Source organism: Mustela nigripes, chromosome 11, assembly GCF_022355385.1.
Source record: "Mustela nigripes isolate SB6536 chromosome 11, MUSNIG.SB6536, whole genome shotgun sequence".
Taxonomy (NCBI): domain Eukaryota; kingdom Metazoa; phylum Chordata; class Mammalia; order Carnivora; family Mustelidae; genus Mustela; species Mustela nigripes.
In genome coordinates this window covers 7,720,786-7,738,412 of record NC_081567.1, presented here as the reverse complement: position 1 = coordinate 7,738,412, position 17,627 = coordinate 7,720,786, and the positions used below count along the sequence as shown (strand labels likewise).

At 52.8% G+C, this 17,627-nt stretch overlaps 1 long non-coding RNA gene across 3 annotated transcripts; it reads left to right on the top strand.

Annotated features, from left to right (window-relative positions):
- The first annotated feature begins 750 nt into the window (after positions 1 to 750).
- On the top strand, positions 751 to 17,142 carry LOC132026585 (uncharacterized). Of its 3 annotated transcripts, none has more exons than XR_009406943.1 (3): positions 751 to 780; positions 5,720 to 5,970; positions 9,967 to 17,142. It is a non-coding gene; the product is annotated as an uncharacterized LOC132026585 (long non-coding RNA). The 3 variants fall into 3 exon arrangements; XR_009406942.1 differs by lacking the exon at positions 751 to 780 and adding an exon at positions 1,138 to 1,404; XR_009406941.1 differs by lacking the exon at positions 751 to 780 and adding an exon at positions 1,138 to 1,411.
- Positions 17,143 to 17,627: the final 485 nt, after the last annotated feature.

Here is a 17,627-nt window from a genome sequence, read left to right as displayed (position 1 = left end):
TTTATCACCCTTTTTGGTTCAAAGCAGGAAGTTGTGCCTTGCACTTTTAAAAAATAGTGACAATAATTTTGAGGTATCAATCGCTAACGAGATGAATCTAAAAACAAAACAGAACAAAACAAAAAACCAAAACCAAACAAAACAAACCGTTCTTTTGTATGAGGTTACTAGTCCGAGACAGTAAGGCCAAATAATAGCCAAGGAGCGTGAACTTGATTAGATTAGCTGCTGAAAAGCCCTAAGCAGAGCAGGGACGATCACTTTGGCGACCCCATGGAGAGATGACTTAAGGGTAATATGACTGGGAGCAGGCTGACAAGGAAATCCAGTGTCTGAAACACAGCACTGGCGACTGGCATGAAGAAAACGGGACAGGTGGGCGCCTGGGTGGCTTAGTGGGTTAAGCCTCTGCCTTCGGCTCCCATCATGATCCCAGGGTTCTGGGATCAAGCCCTGCATTGGACTCTCTGCTCAGCAGGGAGCCTGCTTCTTCCTCTCTCTGCCTGCTTCTCTGCCTACTTGTGAGCTCTATCAAATGAATAAATAAATAAATAACCGGGACCGGTTCCGTAGGTAATTAAGACGTAAAATTTGTGTTTGAGTGGACAAGAAGGAAGAAGGCGAGTTTAATCCCCTATCTACAGCGTGCCTGGTTTATCGCAGGTGCTCAATGTAGTGACAGTTAATGACTACACTTCCCATAGGCCTTAGGGCAGCGTCGCCCGCATTTCCCAGAAGGCTGTGCGACGCCCACGCCGGCCCTGAGCGTCCGTGGAAAAGGTAAGCAGGCGAGGATGCGCTCTTTAACGTTGCTTTATAACCAAATTTTCCATTCTGCTTTCCTCCCCTATCCTCTTTCTCCGTCTCCCGCTCCTCTGTTTCCTGGCTTCAGGAGCCCAAACACCCAGAACTTGACTCCTTTGGCGACAGCTCGGTTGTTACCGCTTCAGTGCCGAGCGACCGGAAGTGGGGTGCACCTGGGGCCTTCTGGGAAATGTAGGTCCGTCTTCCCACGCCCTCGGTGTGGCGTTAGGGCTCGGTCTCCTCGGGCCCCAGAGCCAAAGCCTGGGTGGTGGGGACACGTGACCAGCTCATCTGAAAGCTTGGGGGATGTTCCGCGCACGGGCCCCTCGCAAACCCAGGCCACCGACCGTTGCGGAGCCCACGAACTCGGCCGGTCTCCATGGTGACCGGCTCGCCGCAGAGGCCTCTGGGAATTGTAGTTGGGCCGGAGCAGCGCCCGTGCGCCGAGTTCCGAGCGGTGGCGGTTACTGCTCGCCACTGCGGTCGGTCGGAGCTGGGCGGCGTCGGGGGGAGCTCTTCCGCGTTTCCTCGGCCTCCGGGAGCCCCGGCAGACGGGCGGCCGCCCGGAAAGGCACGGTGTGGGCCCGGGCTCCAGGGAAGGTATCTGGTAGGCGTTTTGCAGAGGCTCGGACAGTGGGTCACAGTGATGAAAGCCACATCAGAGCGTGGCCTCGAGGGAACGCTTGGTCCAGTCTTTTCTCCTAGAGAAGGGATCCCCAAGGCCAGAGAGAGTGCAGGGTTTGCCCCAGAGCAAGGCCAGAACCTAGTCTGTCCGCTCACGCCTTTCTTTCCCCACTGAGCGCCGTGCCTGGCAAAGAGCAGGCGCCCAGACGTTGGTTAAATGTCATTTTGTTCTAACGACAGCCACCTGAAGTACTTCTTTCTTTTTTTATTTTTTTTTCCTTTTTAAGATTTTATTTATTTTTTTGACAGACAGAGATCACAAGTAGTCAGAGAGGCAGGCAGGGAGAGAGAGGAGGAAGCAGGCTCCCTGCTGAGCAAAGAGCCCAACTCGGGGCTTGATCCCAGGACCCTGGGATCATGACCTGAGCCGAAGGCAGAGGCTTTAACCCACTGAGCCAGCCAGGCGCTCCCACCTGAAGTACTTCTTAACAAACTACAAGATTTAAAAAACATTTTTTAAAGAGGGAAGTGGACTTTCCTCCCTAAGGAGACTTATCAGCCAGATGCTACCTGTAAACTTTATAAGGACCATGAGTCTAACGATCGTGCAGTTTTTTAAAAATCTGGTACATGTGAACATTGGCAATATGGCAGAGCCGCTGTTTAAAACTTTTAGTTGTGAAAAGGCTGTTGGGGTTGTGCATTAAAAAGGAAAAGAGTCTTAGAGACACATACTGCAGGTTTTAAGGTCGAATGATGTCTGAGATTCGCTGGAAAAAATACCCAGCGTGGCCAGTGAGGGGAGAGGGCCTTGTACTATTTTACTGTCTTTGGTGGTGTTGAAAAGGACCATAATCAAGGGGTTTTATTTCATGTTATTGTGCTTCAGAACGTGTCTGAAATAGAGCTCCTCTGAATTGTGAGCCTCCCTGGGGTCTTCTGGCAAGAATGAGCACCGCAGTGAGGGGCGCTGTGTCCCAGTGCCCCCAGGTCCTTCAAAAGCAGGACAGAATTCTGACCTTGAAGACGGAAGCAGAGGACCAGGCTGCCTGGTGATCAGCCTCCCAGCTGAGCGCAGGCCTGTCCTGGCTTCAGAGAGTTTAAGACCAGGAGGCTCATGGCCCTGCAAGGTTCTGCGATGCCCTGGGAGCTCTTCTGCCAGTGGCTGAGGGCACAGGGATGGTGTGCAAGTTGCCCATCCTGAGCTGCTGGAGCTGAAGCAGCTCATGGCCATCCTGCCCAGAGGAGGCAGTCAGGCTGGGGCTGGGAGTGCACCGCTGGGCAATGGAGGGGCCCTGGGGGTCGTGCTGGAGGGCGGGAGTGAGAAAATGAACCAAGCCAGCAGGCAGAAGAGAGAACTAAGTGTGAGGATAGGGAGGGGTGGGTCTTCCTAGGAGAACGAAGGCCATGTCTGTTTTGACCCAGCACCATGTCATGTCATGTTCCTCTTCCCTCTCCCCTGGTGCCTTTGGGGATTGAATTAGATTTTGGATCATTTCCTAGGCTTTTTAATTTTTCCTTTTCTGACATTCTCATTCTTCTTACAGGGAAGTACTTCAATTAAGTCATTATTGAACCTGCTCAAATCTGCATCATGTTTACAGAAACTGTAATATGTGTTCGTTTGTCATGACCCACAGTCACATGGGGGTTTCCTTTCTGGCTGAGTTTTCCACTCCTGGAGTTCTCTTATCCACTGTGTTCTTAAAACTTCAAAGTAAGGGTTTCACCATACCTCTTCTGGATACCTTTTTGCAGAAAGACTAGCCATGACTCTTCTTAGCAGACTTCTTTTTTTTTTTCCCAAGATTTTATTTATTTGACATAGAGACAGCGAGAGAGGGAACACAAGCAGGGGGAGTGGGAGAGGGAGAAGCAGGCTTCCCGCCGAGCAGGAAGCCCGATGCAGGGCTGGATCCCAGGACTCTGAGATCATGACCTGAGCAGAAGGCAGACGCTTAACGACTGAGCCACCCAGGCACCCCTCTTATCAGACTTCTTATCTCTTATTTTTTGGTAATAGGACTGTAAGTGCTCATTGCAAAGCCAAGTAACACCACTAGGGGGCGGCTGCTTTAGCTTGGCAGGGCCCCTGATCTTTGCAGGAGCCGAAGAGGCCAATAACAGACTTCACAAACTTGGATACAGCCATGATCACTTACATCCGGAGAACATGACGTCCCTTTCTGTGGAAGTGTGGTTTGACTGAAATAAGTACACTTTGTACAACTTCTAGAGTCCCCTGTCACCAGTGGGATCTGTGGGACACAGAATTAGGGGAGGCCAGAGGCCGGCATGGCATTCCTCTGGTGCCCACCAGAATGGAGGGATGGATGGATTGTTAAAAGTATTGAAATGCTTCTGGACTGGCTGGGAAGCAGCTGTCGCTCTGTGTCCCCGAGTGCCCTGCCGGCCTCTGTGGCCACCCCAGCGAGTCCCCTGACCTTCATGGCCTTCCTAGGGTCCAGCATGTATGGCTATTGCCTGGTCTTACAAGGGGCTTCTGGATCTCCAGCTGAGACCAGCTCTGTGTTTGGGCCCTTCCAGTCATAAAGCGTAAGCTCTTTCTTGGCCTTAAGCTAGAACCTCCTCAGTGGCCATGCTCGTAAAGGGCAGCTGAGCAGCATAGAACCAGCTGGAGAGAGCTGGAACCAGCTGGATTCAGCTCCTGGCTCCGCTGCGTGCTAGCCGTGCTGTGCCTCTGTTTCCTCGTCTGTAAGCCTCAAGGAGGAGAAAGTGCTTTGTAAACTATAAAGTGCCTATTTTTCTTTCTTTTTTTTTTTTTAAGATTTTATTTTATTTATTTATTTGACAGAGAGAAATCACAAGTAGATGGAGAAGCAGGCAGAGAGAGAGAGAGAGAGGGAAGCAGGCTCCCTGCTGAGCAGAGAGCCCGATGCGGGACTCGATCCCAGGACCCTGAGATCATGACCTGAGCCGAAGGCAGTGGCTTAACTCACTGAGCCACCCAGGCGCCCATAAAGTGCCTATTTTTCTAATGATGATTATGGGAGTTCTTTGACCAACACAGAACCACACCCTCAAATCCAGCTTTCCTTCCCTTTGCCTGGGCCCCCCTGTTTCTGCAGTTACCTCAAGCTTTGACCCCCACGATGCCCCTCCTTGGAGGTCACTAACCTTGCCCCTGGGGGCAGCTTCATCAGCCTTCCACCTCCCACACCAGAATCCCCTTCCCGCACCTGCTTTTCCCTCATCCTCTCTCCAGCTTTGTAACATAACTTGGCGGGCGGGGGGGTGGTGTGCTCCTTCAGAATCTCACTCTATTTCATGACCTGCTTTTTAAAAAAAGAAAAAAAGGGGCACCTGGGTGGCTCAGTGGGTTAAAGCCTCTGCCTTCGGCTCAGGTCATGGTCCCAGGGTCCTGGGATCGAGCCCCCACATCAGCCTCTGTGCTCTGCAGGGAGCCTGCTTCCTCCTCTCTCTCTCTGCCTGCCTCTCTGATGACTTATGATCTCTGTCAAATAAATAAAATCTTTTAAAAAAATAATAATTTATTTATTTATTTGACAGAGAGAGAGAGAGAGACAGTGAGAGAGGAAACACAAGCAGGGAGAGTGGGAGGGGAAAGCAGGCCTCCCGAGGAGCAGGGAGCCCAATGCCCAGGACCCTGGGATCATGACCTGAGCAGACGCTTAACTGGACCATCCAGGCACCCAAAACCTGCTTTTTTTAAAAAAAAAAAAAAAAACGATTTCTTTAGAGAGTGAGAAAAAGAGCATGCGAGGGGGCCGGGGGGCATAGGGAGTGGGAAACAGTCTCTAGCAGGCTCCCCACTGAGCATGAAGCCCAACATGGGGCTCGATCCTAGGACCCTGAGATCATGACCTGAGCTGAAACCAAAGTCAGCTGCCTAACCAGCCGTATGACCCAGGCGCCCTGCATAACCTGCTTTTCTTTTATTTATTTATTTATTATTTATTTATTTGACAGAGAGATTACAAGTAGGTAGGGAGGCAGACAGAGAGAGAGGGGGGAAGCAGGCTACCTGCTGAGCAGAGAGCCTGATGCGGAGCTCGATCTCAGGACCCTGAGATCTTGACCTGAGCGGAAGGCAGAGGCTTAACCCACTGAGCCACCCAGGTGCCCCCTGCTTTTCTTTTTTAAAAACAGTGTGATCACTAATTACTTCGCTATAACTTCATTTCTCACTGCTGTGATATACGTCCTGGTTTATTGCATCTATCCCCAGCAGTAGGCGTGCGTTTTATTTCCATGGCTTTTCTTTGCAGAGCAAACAGGTAACATTTGGCTTTTCAACATATGATTGCAGATGGTGACTTCAGGAGTAAGGACTAGGCTTTCACCTTAAATCAAGGAGCTTGCTGAAAGAAGATCCCAAGAGTGACTCTTCACCGGTATCAGACCTGGGAGACACCTCAGAATGTTCCAGAACCTTGGGCCAGCACTGGGGAGCCTCCACATGGGAGGCCAAGCTGCTGCCCTGCCCAAGAGAAGAGTTGCAAGCAGGAGAGGGAAGAAGCAGCCACGACGGTGACAGAATTGACCAGAACTCTAGACCAGGTGAGTGCTTCATTCGAAGTTGTCCAGATAGAGACCCCATATACACAGCTTGCATGGCCACAGTTTGTGGGCAAACCCAGCCCTCATTTAGCATCAGCCTGCAAAAGAGAGGACCCTCCATGTGGGCGTAGGGAATACACTCCACATCACTCAGAACCGGGTGGTCAGACCCCTCCCTGTGTGACCAGGTCAGGAGGGCGGCAGACGGATGAGAACAAGCGATCACATGAGCGGGAGAGGCAGGAGGGAGCAGGGGGTGTGAGCCGAAGCAGGACACAGAGTGACAGCACGGAGGGCTCCTTCAGGAGGCCTCGTCCTCCAGGCCGCGCGCCCTGCAGCTGGCCGGGCTCTCTGCTCCCGGGGTGTGGAAGGGCCTGAGGAGTGGGTCCTCACACAGCCGTTCTGTTCTCTCCGTAGCCCCCGGTCTCCCCTTTAGTCCCCTCTTGGGCCACTGTTATGTCAGTTCAGCCTTAAAAAAAAAAATAGTAATGATACATTTATTCTCCTATTAACAAAAGGAATAGGTGTCTAGAACAGAAAATTTTAAAATAAGTCGAAACAAAATGAAAAAAAAAGCAGTCATCTGTTTTGAAGTCATGGGTAACATTGACCGTCTCTCTAGCATCAGTTTCTGAGCATATATACACATTTTCCCCATTATTCAGATTAATCTTAAAAACAAAAAAAACAGGGGCGCCTGGGTGGCTCAGTGGGTTAAAGCCTCTGCTTTCGGCTTGGGTCATGGTCCCGGGGTCCTGGGATGGAGCCCCTCGAAGGCTCTCTGCTTGGCAGGGAGCCTGCTTTCCTTCCTCTCTCTGCCTGCCTCTCTGCCTGCTTGTGATCTCTCTGTCAAATAAATTAAAAACAAACAAACAAAACAAAACAGGAAAAAACAGGTGGGAGACCCCCTCAGGTGGACCGCCACTTGGAGCCGGGACTTACCTGCCCCGCTCTTCAGGGTGGGAAGCCAGAAGGCCCCGCCCGCAGGCCTGTTTGTGAACGCAACGGCAATACCCATTTTGGCCACAAGAGGGGGGTGTTTGCTCTCGCACGTGGGTCTGCAAGCGGCCTGCACTCCCTGCCCTGCCCGGGGTCTGGAACCCGCAGCTCCCGTCCAGGGCCCCCAGGGCTCCTTCTGCTCACTGCATCTCTTGGAAACCCTTCTTGTTCCGCGAGGGGCAAAAAAGAGCTGCCGGCCTCCCTCTTCCACCACGGCTGCCCGAATTTGCGGAATCCTTGGACAGCTCTGTCCTCTCTCTGGCAGCGGTGGGCTTCCCGGGGAAGGGATAAACCACACACCTGCCCCAGTCACCCCTACATGTGACCCTCTTCACGGTTTCCCATGGCTCTCGGGGTCCGTTCTGAGCTGCATGCCTCCCCACCTGCGCTGTTTCCTCACACACACACGAGACGGTCGGTCTTTGGGCCCCTGTCACTCTGCTCCGTCACCAGACGACCTTCCCGCACGTTCCCCTCTGCACCAACCAGGCTGAGGCTTCCTCTTCTGGGTCTTAGCCAACGTGTTACTTTTTCCCCAAAGTTGCCCTCACGCCTGTGAGTCTGGGTTCCGTAATTCTCTGTGCTTCCCCTTTCAAACCGCACAGCATGCGGGGTTGGTTGTCTGCTTCCTTCTAGAATGGCAGTTCCATGGGGGCAGGGCCGTGTCGGTCTGACTCACATCCCCAGGGCCAAAGTACAGCGCCTGGCATGCCGTGGGGCTCGGTTTAGACTTGCCACACGGATGAAGCGGGGCTCGAGCCCTTGCCTGTCCCCTGACAGTCGGGTCTGCAGAAGCCAGCCCCGTCCCTGCTTCCTCCCCTCCCCCCAGTCCACACACTCCCTCTCATCATCCCCTGCGTCTCTGGAAACGTGGCCCGCAAAGGCCGTGGCTTGAGTGAGACAGAGGTCGCCCCGGGTCCTGGCTCGGCCACTTAATAGGCGAGCCTGTCGCTTGTTTTATTCACAAAGTGGAGCTAAGAGGCACCCGGCTCGCAGGGTCCCTTGGCAGAGTGCTTTGGCACCTAACGCATGGCAGACAGGAGAACAGACTTCTTCCTCCCTGTCTCCCCTGCGCTCTCTCCCGAGCCCCCCCCTGAGACCGGGGACGCGGACACACTGCCCGCAATCTCAGAGGTGCCGCTGTTTTCCCAAGTCCCTTCTGTCCCCTCGGTCCCCCGGGCCACTTGCCGCCGGCCCCTCCTCCTCCCCTGTGCTTTATCCGCACCCCCTAACACGCAAATACTAGTGCCAGGGCCAGAGCAGAAGAGATGCTGAAAAGGCACTTGTTGGACAGCTGAGCGCTTGAACGAGCCAGGCCCAGCGGCCTCCCCTGGGCTGTGTTCGCCAGCGTGGACTGTGTCACAGTGGTCACCAGCCTGTTCACGGACAGGCCCACACGGGCCGGGACTATGTGACGGCATCCTCACAAGGCCGAGGCAAGGAACAGGAAAGGTGACACCAGACTTTCCTGAAGACTGACGAAGAGGAAGGGCGATGTCCCCATTCCTCTCTTCCGCTCAGCGCTGTGACCCACACAGACGGTACTGGCTCAACCGTCCCCCGAACAAACAGTCCCACGGGCTGTCTGGGTTCTCACAGCCAGGCCGTTACACCGCTTGTGCTAAACGTTCCAAGTTCCAACAAAATCCTTCTCTAGACTGCGTTCGTCGTGTTTTTCTCCGATAGGAACATGTTCTGGTCCAAGCATGCGGAGGCCGGTGCGGCGGCCCCCCTCGAGCCCCCACGAGCTCCCTCATTCCCGAGGAGCCGCAGCCCTCTCCCTAGTCAGGATCTTGGGTAGATGAATAAGGGCTGATTTCTGCTCAAATGATCGCCGCCCTCAATTCATGGCATCTGAAAGACTTGGCTGCGGAATGACTTATCTGCTGTTGGGCGAGGTCCCTGCCTCAGCCCACAGAGAATGGCACTTTCTCCTGCGTGGCACTCGGAAGGTGGGGCTGACGTGGCTTGGTTTTTATGGGGCCCACGCTACTGCTCTGTGTCCTCCCCATCTCTTCAGAGCTGCTCGCCTCCTCCCGACGACGTTCCCGCATCAGTGCCATTCATGGTTCTCTCTCTAGGATGAATTCGGAAATGAAGGAAATTTTCTCCAATTCATAATATTCAGAGATTTCCTCTGTATGAATTGTTTGGTATCCTGCCAGAATTCTGCCCAAATGCGTGGCCACGTGTATCACACCGGTGGAGTGAGGTTGGGGTTTAGAGTCAGGCTTTCTGAAGCAATGCCTTTACCAGCATCAAGTCTCCTGGTCCCAGCCTCTTGGAAGCAGCAGCCCCGCCCGCCCCCCAGGAGGGGTTCTGCTCTGGCCCGAAGGCTAAGCTTTGGCCTCAGTCAGGATGTCCCAGTCCTGGCCTCACACTGTGATGACATCATAGGAATGAGAGTGTCACAAGTCCCATTTCCAAGGAACCGAGCTCTGCAGTGGCACCAACACGCCCGCCGCTGGCTGTGTCCTCCTGTGATGGCCCAGCAAAAGGAGAAGGCTCGAGGCACCTGGGTGGCTCACTGGGTTAAGCCTCTGCCTTAAGCTCAGGTCATGATCTCAGGGTCCTGGGATCGAGCCCCGCATTGGGCGCTCTGCTCAGCGGGGAGCCTGCTTCCCCCTTTCTCTCTGCCTGCCTCTCTGCCTACTTGTGATCCCTCTGTCAAATAAATAAATAAAATCCTTAAAAAAAACCAAAAAAGGCTCTACTTTCCTGGGGGGTGAGGAGGGAGCTGTGTTTGAGCGCCTGGGGTCATTGCCCATGTCATAGGTGCTCCAGGAACGAAGAGAGCCTATGGCTCCAAAGTTGCCCACTCCCCCAGCCTGGCCTGAAGCCCACCTCCCCCCCAAAGCCTTCCTGGGACTCTGTAGGCTACAGTTGGACTCCCCCGGCCGCGTCCTTTGAGAGTTCATGGCCCACAAACCCCTTAGCACTCAGGAGAGGCTCTAGGCCATCCTGACCTATCTACTACATCATCTTCTCCTCCAACAGACTTCAAGGAAGCTCTTCGAGGAAGAACCACATCCTGTCCATGCTGTTCTCCACGGCCCCTCTGAGCACCGCGGGACTTGGCCTGGAGACCGGGTACGGCTGTGGCCACTGCAGGCAAAGCCCACGGACTTGTGGTTCAGCACGGTTGTGGGCGGAGATGCCCTGGGTGACCCAAGATGTGGCCTGCCTTCTGGGACAGTTGTTGTCGCACTCTCCCAGGTCACGCAGGAGGAAGGTGATCTCGTCCCTGTTGCCAGCGCTTGCCCCTGGTACCTGCTCACGCCGGGTGGGCCGAGCAGATTCTCCCTGTGGCCCACCACGCCTGATGCCTGAGTAACTTCGGGGCAGGGGAAGCGGGGAGCAAGCGAGCGATCGGGATTGTTGCGGAACTGGCCATGCAGTGTCCTGGTTAGGTCTGGCTGACGTACGGGCCATCCTCAGCAGGAACCCACAGCTCTTTGAGGGCCCAGCCTGTGTCTGAAGCCGTGCCTGGCTTAGCGCCCGGCTGGAGTAGGGGTATGCTCCCATAGTTCCCTGCGGCCAGGGAGTTCGCGGAGGGCCCAAGGAGAACAGTTGCTAGTGGTGACTGTCCTCAGGTGTCCTACTGCGCCCCCCACCCCCCAGTGAGTGTGTCCTGCCTTTGCTTTATGGCGAAGTCCTGGGTCCTCAGCACAAAACAGACGGTGCCCCCTTGTGTTTGTGAGCTGTGGACTCCCTGTCTCCTTGGGCAGTGGGGGGCGATCCTGTGTATATATCCAGGCTTTTACAGAGCCTCAGAGCTCTCTGCTGCTTTCTTTTAAAGCTGGTGAGTTAAAAATGTCTAGGCCGGATAGTAGGTGCTGGTCCTGAGAGCTGGCGTCGCCCATAGAACCACATCTCCTGGGAGCCCGGGGCTGCTTGCGAACAGCAGAACCTGGAAGCTGGTGGAGATGTGAGCAGGTCACCAGAGGTTAAAGAGAGAAAGGGAGGGCCCTTGCCAGCTTCCTCTTTGTCTGCTTGCCAGGGGCTTTCCTGCTCACCCCAGTGTGTCTGGGCAGGAGCACAGCTGGCCACCAGGTGTGCGTGCTCGGGCTTTGGAAGTTTGTGGCTGGAGTGTCGCAGTGGGTCACCAGAATGCTCTCTCACATGATTCCCCTAGTGACCACCCGGAGACCCCACTGAACAGAAATGAAGGCACACGGGTAGTGATCGAAAGAGATGATCCCGTGCGGGCTGGAGGGGGAGCAGGACGCTGGAGGGGCCGGCGGCTCTCAGCTGGGCACTCCCGGGGAACTGGGGTGGTGGTGGGGGAGGAGATGCTCGCGGAGCCGCGGGTTCTGGTGGGCGCATGCGTCAGGTTCGGACCGGCCCAGCCGGCACTCGGTGGCCACGGTCAAGGGCCTCGCGCGCAGCACCCCGCCGAATCCCCAGCAGCCGCGGGAAGTCGCGTGTTCCTGTCCTCGTGTTCACATGAAGAAAATGAGGTTTAGAGAGGTTAAATAACTTGCCCAAGGGCGGGCAGCGAGCTGGGGGAGGGTCAGGGCTTCACCTCCGCGTCTGCCCGTCCCTCCGGCGGCGGCGGTGAGGCGCTGCTTCTCCGCTTGGACTTTCCCTTGCGTCGCTGGAATCCCCAATCCGCGCGGCGTCTCGATGTGGGGTCACGTCGAAGTGGTCCTGCTGGCTCAGCCCCTTCTCGGCCCGCCTGTGGTTTCTGAGAGACCACGTCGCGTGGGTGCTGAACCTCCTCCCGATGACCCCCTTGGCCGCCAGGTTCACGGGCGACTACCCCCCCCACCCCCGCTCTGCCGCATTTACTGGAAGTTCTGTTGTGGGCATTTGGGGACAGCCTTGGGTCGTGGCAGACGCAAGAATCTGTGATTTCTGCTCTCCGTTCTGAGTGGGACCCTCAGGCAGAACAAGGCGGGAACAATTTCTTTCTGTTCCACTGTGTCTGGGCCTCACCCCAAGAGGCCCAGATGGCTGGATTTGGCTACTGTCTGCTTGTGGCTGTAGGGTGGGGGCTTTGGTTCTGTCTGCCAGTGGGATCTGTCCCCTCTTCTTCACGTGGCATCCCCTGAAGGGGGGCGGAAGTGCCCAAAATGGTGTCTCCTCTTGCGTGCCTGGTGCTTTCATGGTCTCTCTTCAGTGGCGTGTGAGTCACTGTGACAGGCTTGTTCCTTATTCCCTCCGCGGTCAGCTGGCTTAGAGGGGAACACGTGCCTTCATTCTGCCAATAAAAATTAGGAGGAAGTGGGCTGGAGGAACGTCTGGGAAGAATTTTGCTTTAGGATTAAAGGAAGGGTGGTGAAGAAGCCTGGCCCTTCTTCCTGCTTCGGACATGGATGTTTGAGGATGTGACACTTAGAGCTGTAGCAGCCATCTTGGGACCATGAGGCAACAAGACCAAGGGAAAAAGCCAGCACACAAAGTTGGCCCAGCAGTCAGACAAAAAGAGCCTGGTCCTAGATGACATCGTTGAGCCACTATACCTATCCTGGAATCAGCTACTACCAGTCTTGATACATTAATCAAATGTCGTTGTCTTCTAAGCAGATTTCTGCTATTTGAGGCCTAAGACGTTCTTAGCTGGTATTGCAGTCCTCGGAACCTGTCCGTCATGAACTCCTTGAAGCCCCCATGGCTCTTGGTTTAGATCCAAATGGGAAATCACTGCACGTTTGGACAGTGGAAATCTTAACTCACGTGGTAGGAGATACAAGTCAAGATTTCTCACAGCCTACGGAGCAATTCAGCACATAGTCCCATCTCCCCGGGGTCTGTTGGACTCAAATGAGGAAAGACAGATTCAGGAAAGTTCTATGTGCATGAGCGTGAGTCTTCTAAAATGGAGCTCAGTGATGACTTTGGGGGCCACAGGTGCACGGAGGGGAGAGGGAGAGAGCCTAAGCATGGGCAGAAAGCCATGGAAAGCACGTGGTAGGGGCAGCAAGCTGCGATGGACAGATGGCGGGTGGGTGGGATCACTTCTGCGGGAGGCCAGGCTCCACAGCGGGATTTCACAGGGGCCAAGTACTGGCTGGGAGGAGTTTATGGCAACTGGAACTAAACTGGTGGAAAACGAGGCCTTTCCGTCAGCTCTCCAGCCAGCCTTTCTGACATTTCAGATCCTCTTGGGAACAGAGCTTGAATCGTGGCCGTTGCCTGGGTGCGGGCGCTGCCACGTTTCTTCATCCTTTGTTTCTCCTCCTCTCCCTCTCGCACCGCTATTTCTTCCTGTTTTCTCCGCAAAGCCAGGAGCCAGAAATGCGCAAGATCTGAATCTCTTCTACCTCAGCTGGAGAGTAAAGATCGCGGGAGGCAGGGATGTCTTAGGGAGTCCTTGTCTGGGGATCATCCTGGTTTGCTTGGGAGGCGGGAAAGCCGTCCGCTGGTAAGGACTAGAGTAAGCTTTCTTCTGCCCCAACTTTGACCAAGCAGTGGGGGCGGGGGGTTGGGGGGGCTTCTTCAACCCAACACAGGAAATTGTGTGGTCCTGCCTTCCCTTGTGCAAGGAGACGTTGATCCCGAGCACTCGAAGCCCTCCTCTTTCCATTTCTAGTTTTAGGTACGTGACAGATAACCTGGAACCCTCCTCACGCATCCTACCAATATGTCATTGCGCTCAGAACTTGAGAAAAGTCTCACCCACCCATTTCCCGTCCCCACATCATCAGTAGAAGAGACGTGTGGCCTGTAGAAGTTCATCAAACGAACAGGGCCCGAACATGGGCAGCAGACTCCGTCCCTAAGCCTCGCCCCTCTGGGCACAGCCCTTATGACCCTGCGTATCTTAGAAGTCCTGCCCCCAAAGGCCAAAACCAGGCCAACCCTGACATTTGCCTACTGTCTCCTTCACTCCCTCCGGAGAAGTACTGAACACCTAGAATTACAAGCTAAGGTTATAAAAGCAATGAGATATTAGGAAAAGCAGTCACTGAAGACACACACACACAAATTCCAGATCTCATCAGAGAAAAGAATGAAAGCTTTGGGATGGACCGGGGAGGGGGGGGGTGACCTCCTCCTCTGATGTGATGCATGTTTGTTTCATTGTGATGCTTAATACACGGTGAATTCCCCCACCCCCACAGTGGGGCCCTGTACCGCGAAGGTTTCTCTGAAGTAAAATAAGGAAAAGATCTTGAAGGCTTCTCGTCCCCCTTGGCAATCAAGTATGAATTATCTCCAGTATGAATTAGCGTGATTACGGATTAAACAGCCTCCCACAGTCTGTACAACATGAGAGTTTTTCCCATGAACTTGTCAACGATGAGAAAGGGCTACCCTGTCCCCACACGGTTTTCCCCATCGATGAGGCCCCCAGGCTTCTCTCGGGGATGAATGGTGTCAGGTTCTATCCGCTGCACGCTTCCCCTAGACGGTTGTCCGCATTCATGACATCGGACTGGCTCAAGTCCCCACTAAATTAGCTGGCATTGTCCGAGTCCCCCTCAGCCATTAGGCTTACAGACCTCCTCCCTGCCCTGAAGTCCCAGATGTCTGATCAGCTGTGAACGCGCTCTAAAAGCATTCCCGCATCCATTACGTGCATGTGGTTTTTCTCCAGTGTGAATTCTCTGACGTTGAATGAGCTCTGCTTTCCCGAAAGCCCTCACATTTATTGCATTTGTAGAGTTCTTGTGGATTGCGAAGTTTCTAGAGTGCTGGCAGGGGCCTCCACAGAGCGGGCTTTCTCTAAGATGAATGTTTCAGTGTTCAGTAGGATGGGAGCCCCCGCGGAAGTCGCCCGTATCCGTAACGAGGTCTCTAATAGGAATACTGTAATCCTGAGTAAATTCTAACTCCTAAGATGTGGCCACATTTACTCTAGGGTCTTCTCACTTCTAAAAGATGCAGACGGAATTGCAAATTATCCCTATCATTGTCCCATTCGTGGGATGGGGTCCTTGATGGTTCTCTGGAACGTCCCCCTAGTCACGTGCGTTAACCTGTGAGTCTGCTCCTGCAGAAAGTTCCTGCTTGGGGTCCCGCTTTCTCTGGGTCCCAGCCTCATAATATAAAATCCCAGCAAATAAAAAGCCCCGGCCATTCTCTCTCAAATAACCGGAACGTGTCTTGGGCGGAGAATAGAAAATTTGGGGAGAAGACTTAGGAATCAGAGTGCTTTGGGGTGAATCTAGAAAATGAGGGGTGTGGCAGATGGCCAGTTCCTTATATTCTTTTTTTCTTAATGAATACCTTTCTTAAGATAACACCTTCTCTAGTGACTGGGAGGGAGCACACGGGATCTTGAAAGGAGGCTGTTCCCCCTCTGTTCCTTGATTTGGATGCTGGTCAAGTGGATGTGTTCACTTTGTGAAGATCCCTAAGTGGTATGTTTAGGATTTCTGCGCTTTCCAGGAGGCAAGGTTAAAAATGAATTAGTTCCCCGTATTGCCGCCGCGCAGCCAGCAAATGAGATGTAAACAGAACTGGGTCTCCACGAGAACTTACTGAAGTGGGGGCCGGCAGAGCAGAAACCTTTTGCCTTTTCCCTGCCTGCACCCCTTCTTCTCCCGAATCCCGGTGGTGACGCCTGAAGGTGCAGCTCCTGGGAGCGCGTGAAGGAGGAACACACGCTTCTAGAAGCCGGCCAGGCGAACCTGAGGAAGGTGCCCCTGCCCTGTGGCTCTGAACTTCTCACCTCCAGAATTTTCACTTGGTTTAGTCTAGGCAATGAGAAGTGACTGACGCGTAGGTCAGCCCTCTTTCCCTGTGCTCGTTACCCCTTACGTTTCCTGTTCGCTTTTCTCTTTCATCCTTTTGCAGGAGTTCTGTGTTCGTTGAAGGTCTTGTCCCTCTGCGTGTCACACGCGTTGTGGCCTTCCTCCCAAATTTGTCATTTGTCTCTTGAGGTTGTGGGTGTTTTTGTTTTTTGTTTTTTTAAGCCAAACAAATTACCCCATGTTTATCGTATGGCTTCTGAATGTTGCATATGTACACTTTTCCCCACTCCAGAGCTGTTAAAATGTTCACCCTTTCTGCAGGTACTTTCTTAGTTCTGTTGTTTTATGTCAAAATCTTGGATCCCCATGAAATTAATTCACCTTGAGGGGAGGCGGGGGGCGGGAGGGGGGGTGAGGGTCCAGCTCCTCCTCTCCCCCATCACCTCCCCTTCCCCAGCCGTTGTGAAATGCTGCCGTGAGGATGGGTTCGGTTCCCATTTGAATGTGGGTCTTGAATTTCTGTTTCCTGTCTGTACCTTGTCTGATACATAGTTATTTTAACCCTTGCTCTTTATAAATTGTTCTCCCGTCTGATAAGGCTACTGCCTCATTGTACATTTCTGGAACTCTCTTATCCTCTAAGGTGGATAAGTGGAGGATGGTGGTAATCACTTAGAGATTGCCATGATTGTCAGACTGCACAGAGCCTCCTGCATACAGAGAACATTCTGACAATATCCTTACTTCGAGCAGTCTCCCCTTTTCCTCTGCAGTGTGTTCCTGCAGCAGTTTGGTAGGCAGGAGTCCTATTTTCTCATAATTACTCATATCCAAACACTCAACATCAAACAAGTTCCGGTTTTGAAAAATACGTCATAAAAGCAAAGCCGTACGACTCACGATGGTCTTTAGTAATATAAAAGGGTAACATGATGCTTCAGGTGCTGTGATGTGGGCATAAGGGAACTCGGGATGATAATGTCCCAGGCCTCAGTGTGCCATGGAGTCTAGACAAAGCGTGAACCATTCCTCTGTTTTGTCCGCCTCGCCTAAAAATAGCCTCATCTATGTCAGAAGGAGAGATAATGGCGTTCACAAGTGTGCTTCCCTTTGGGGAATTTAGGAAATTCATGAGGAAATGATTTGTAAGATCTGAGTTTCTTCTTAAGGTAAACTTCCAGAGAAAATGAAACTGTTTCTTCTGATAAATTTCCCTGAAACAAAGCATTCAGAAGAATTGCATTCGCCTTACAGCAGCATAGGATTTGGGGGGTTTCTCCTGGAAATGGCTATCATCGTATTTAAAGGCCTCATGAGGATGTGAGTTTTAAGTGCATGGAAGTATTGAGAGAAATAGTCTCCGGAAACAGGCCTTTGATCTTTTCTTTGTTGCGTAAATGCTTCATGTTGGCATAAGGAACAAAATGAAATGTTTGGAAAAACACAGGTCCAGGGAAGATTAATTCCTCCAATAAGTCAGAATTTGTGCAAAATGATTATGATGTAAGTGTAAAATTAAAAATAAAAAGAAAGAAACAATATGGCTGCACATGGTGACTTCCTTCCTAAGAGTACAGCATGGGCTGGGGGTGAAAAGTAGCCACTTTACACGGTAACACCCAACAGTCCCCATCCCAGCCACGCAATGAAGGTCAGTTTCAACAGTGATCAGGCTTGTTGATGTACATACACATGATATGATGTGATGACGGTGGCCCTTTACCACCACTGTGGTCTTTGTCCCCAAAAGCCACTACTCCAGACTAAGGAAGTAAAAACATCAGAAAATCCCACTTGAGGACCTTGTGCAAAATGTCTGATTCCTCCAAACTCTCAGGGTCATCAAAAACCAGGCAAGTCTGAGAAAAGCTGTCACATCCAGGAGGAGCCTGAGAAGAAATGACAGCTGAACAGGTTGCTCTATCCTGGATGGGCTCTTGGAACACTTTGAAAAAGACATTAGGTAAATGTTAAGGAAATCTAGATCAGGGGTGAGCTTTATTTAGTAACGTATTA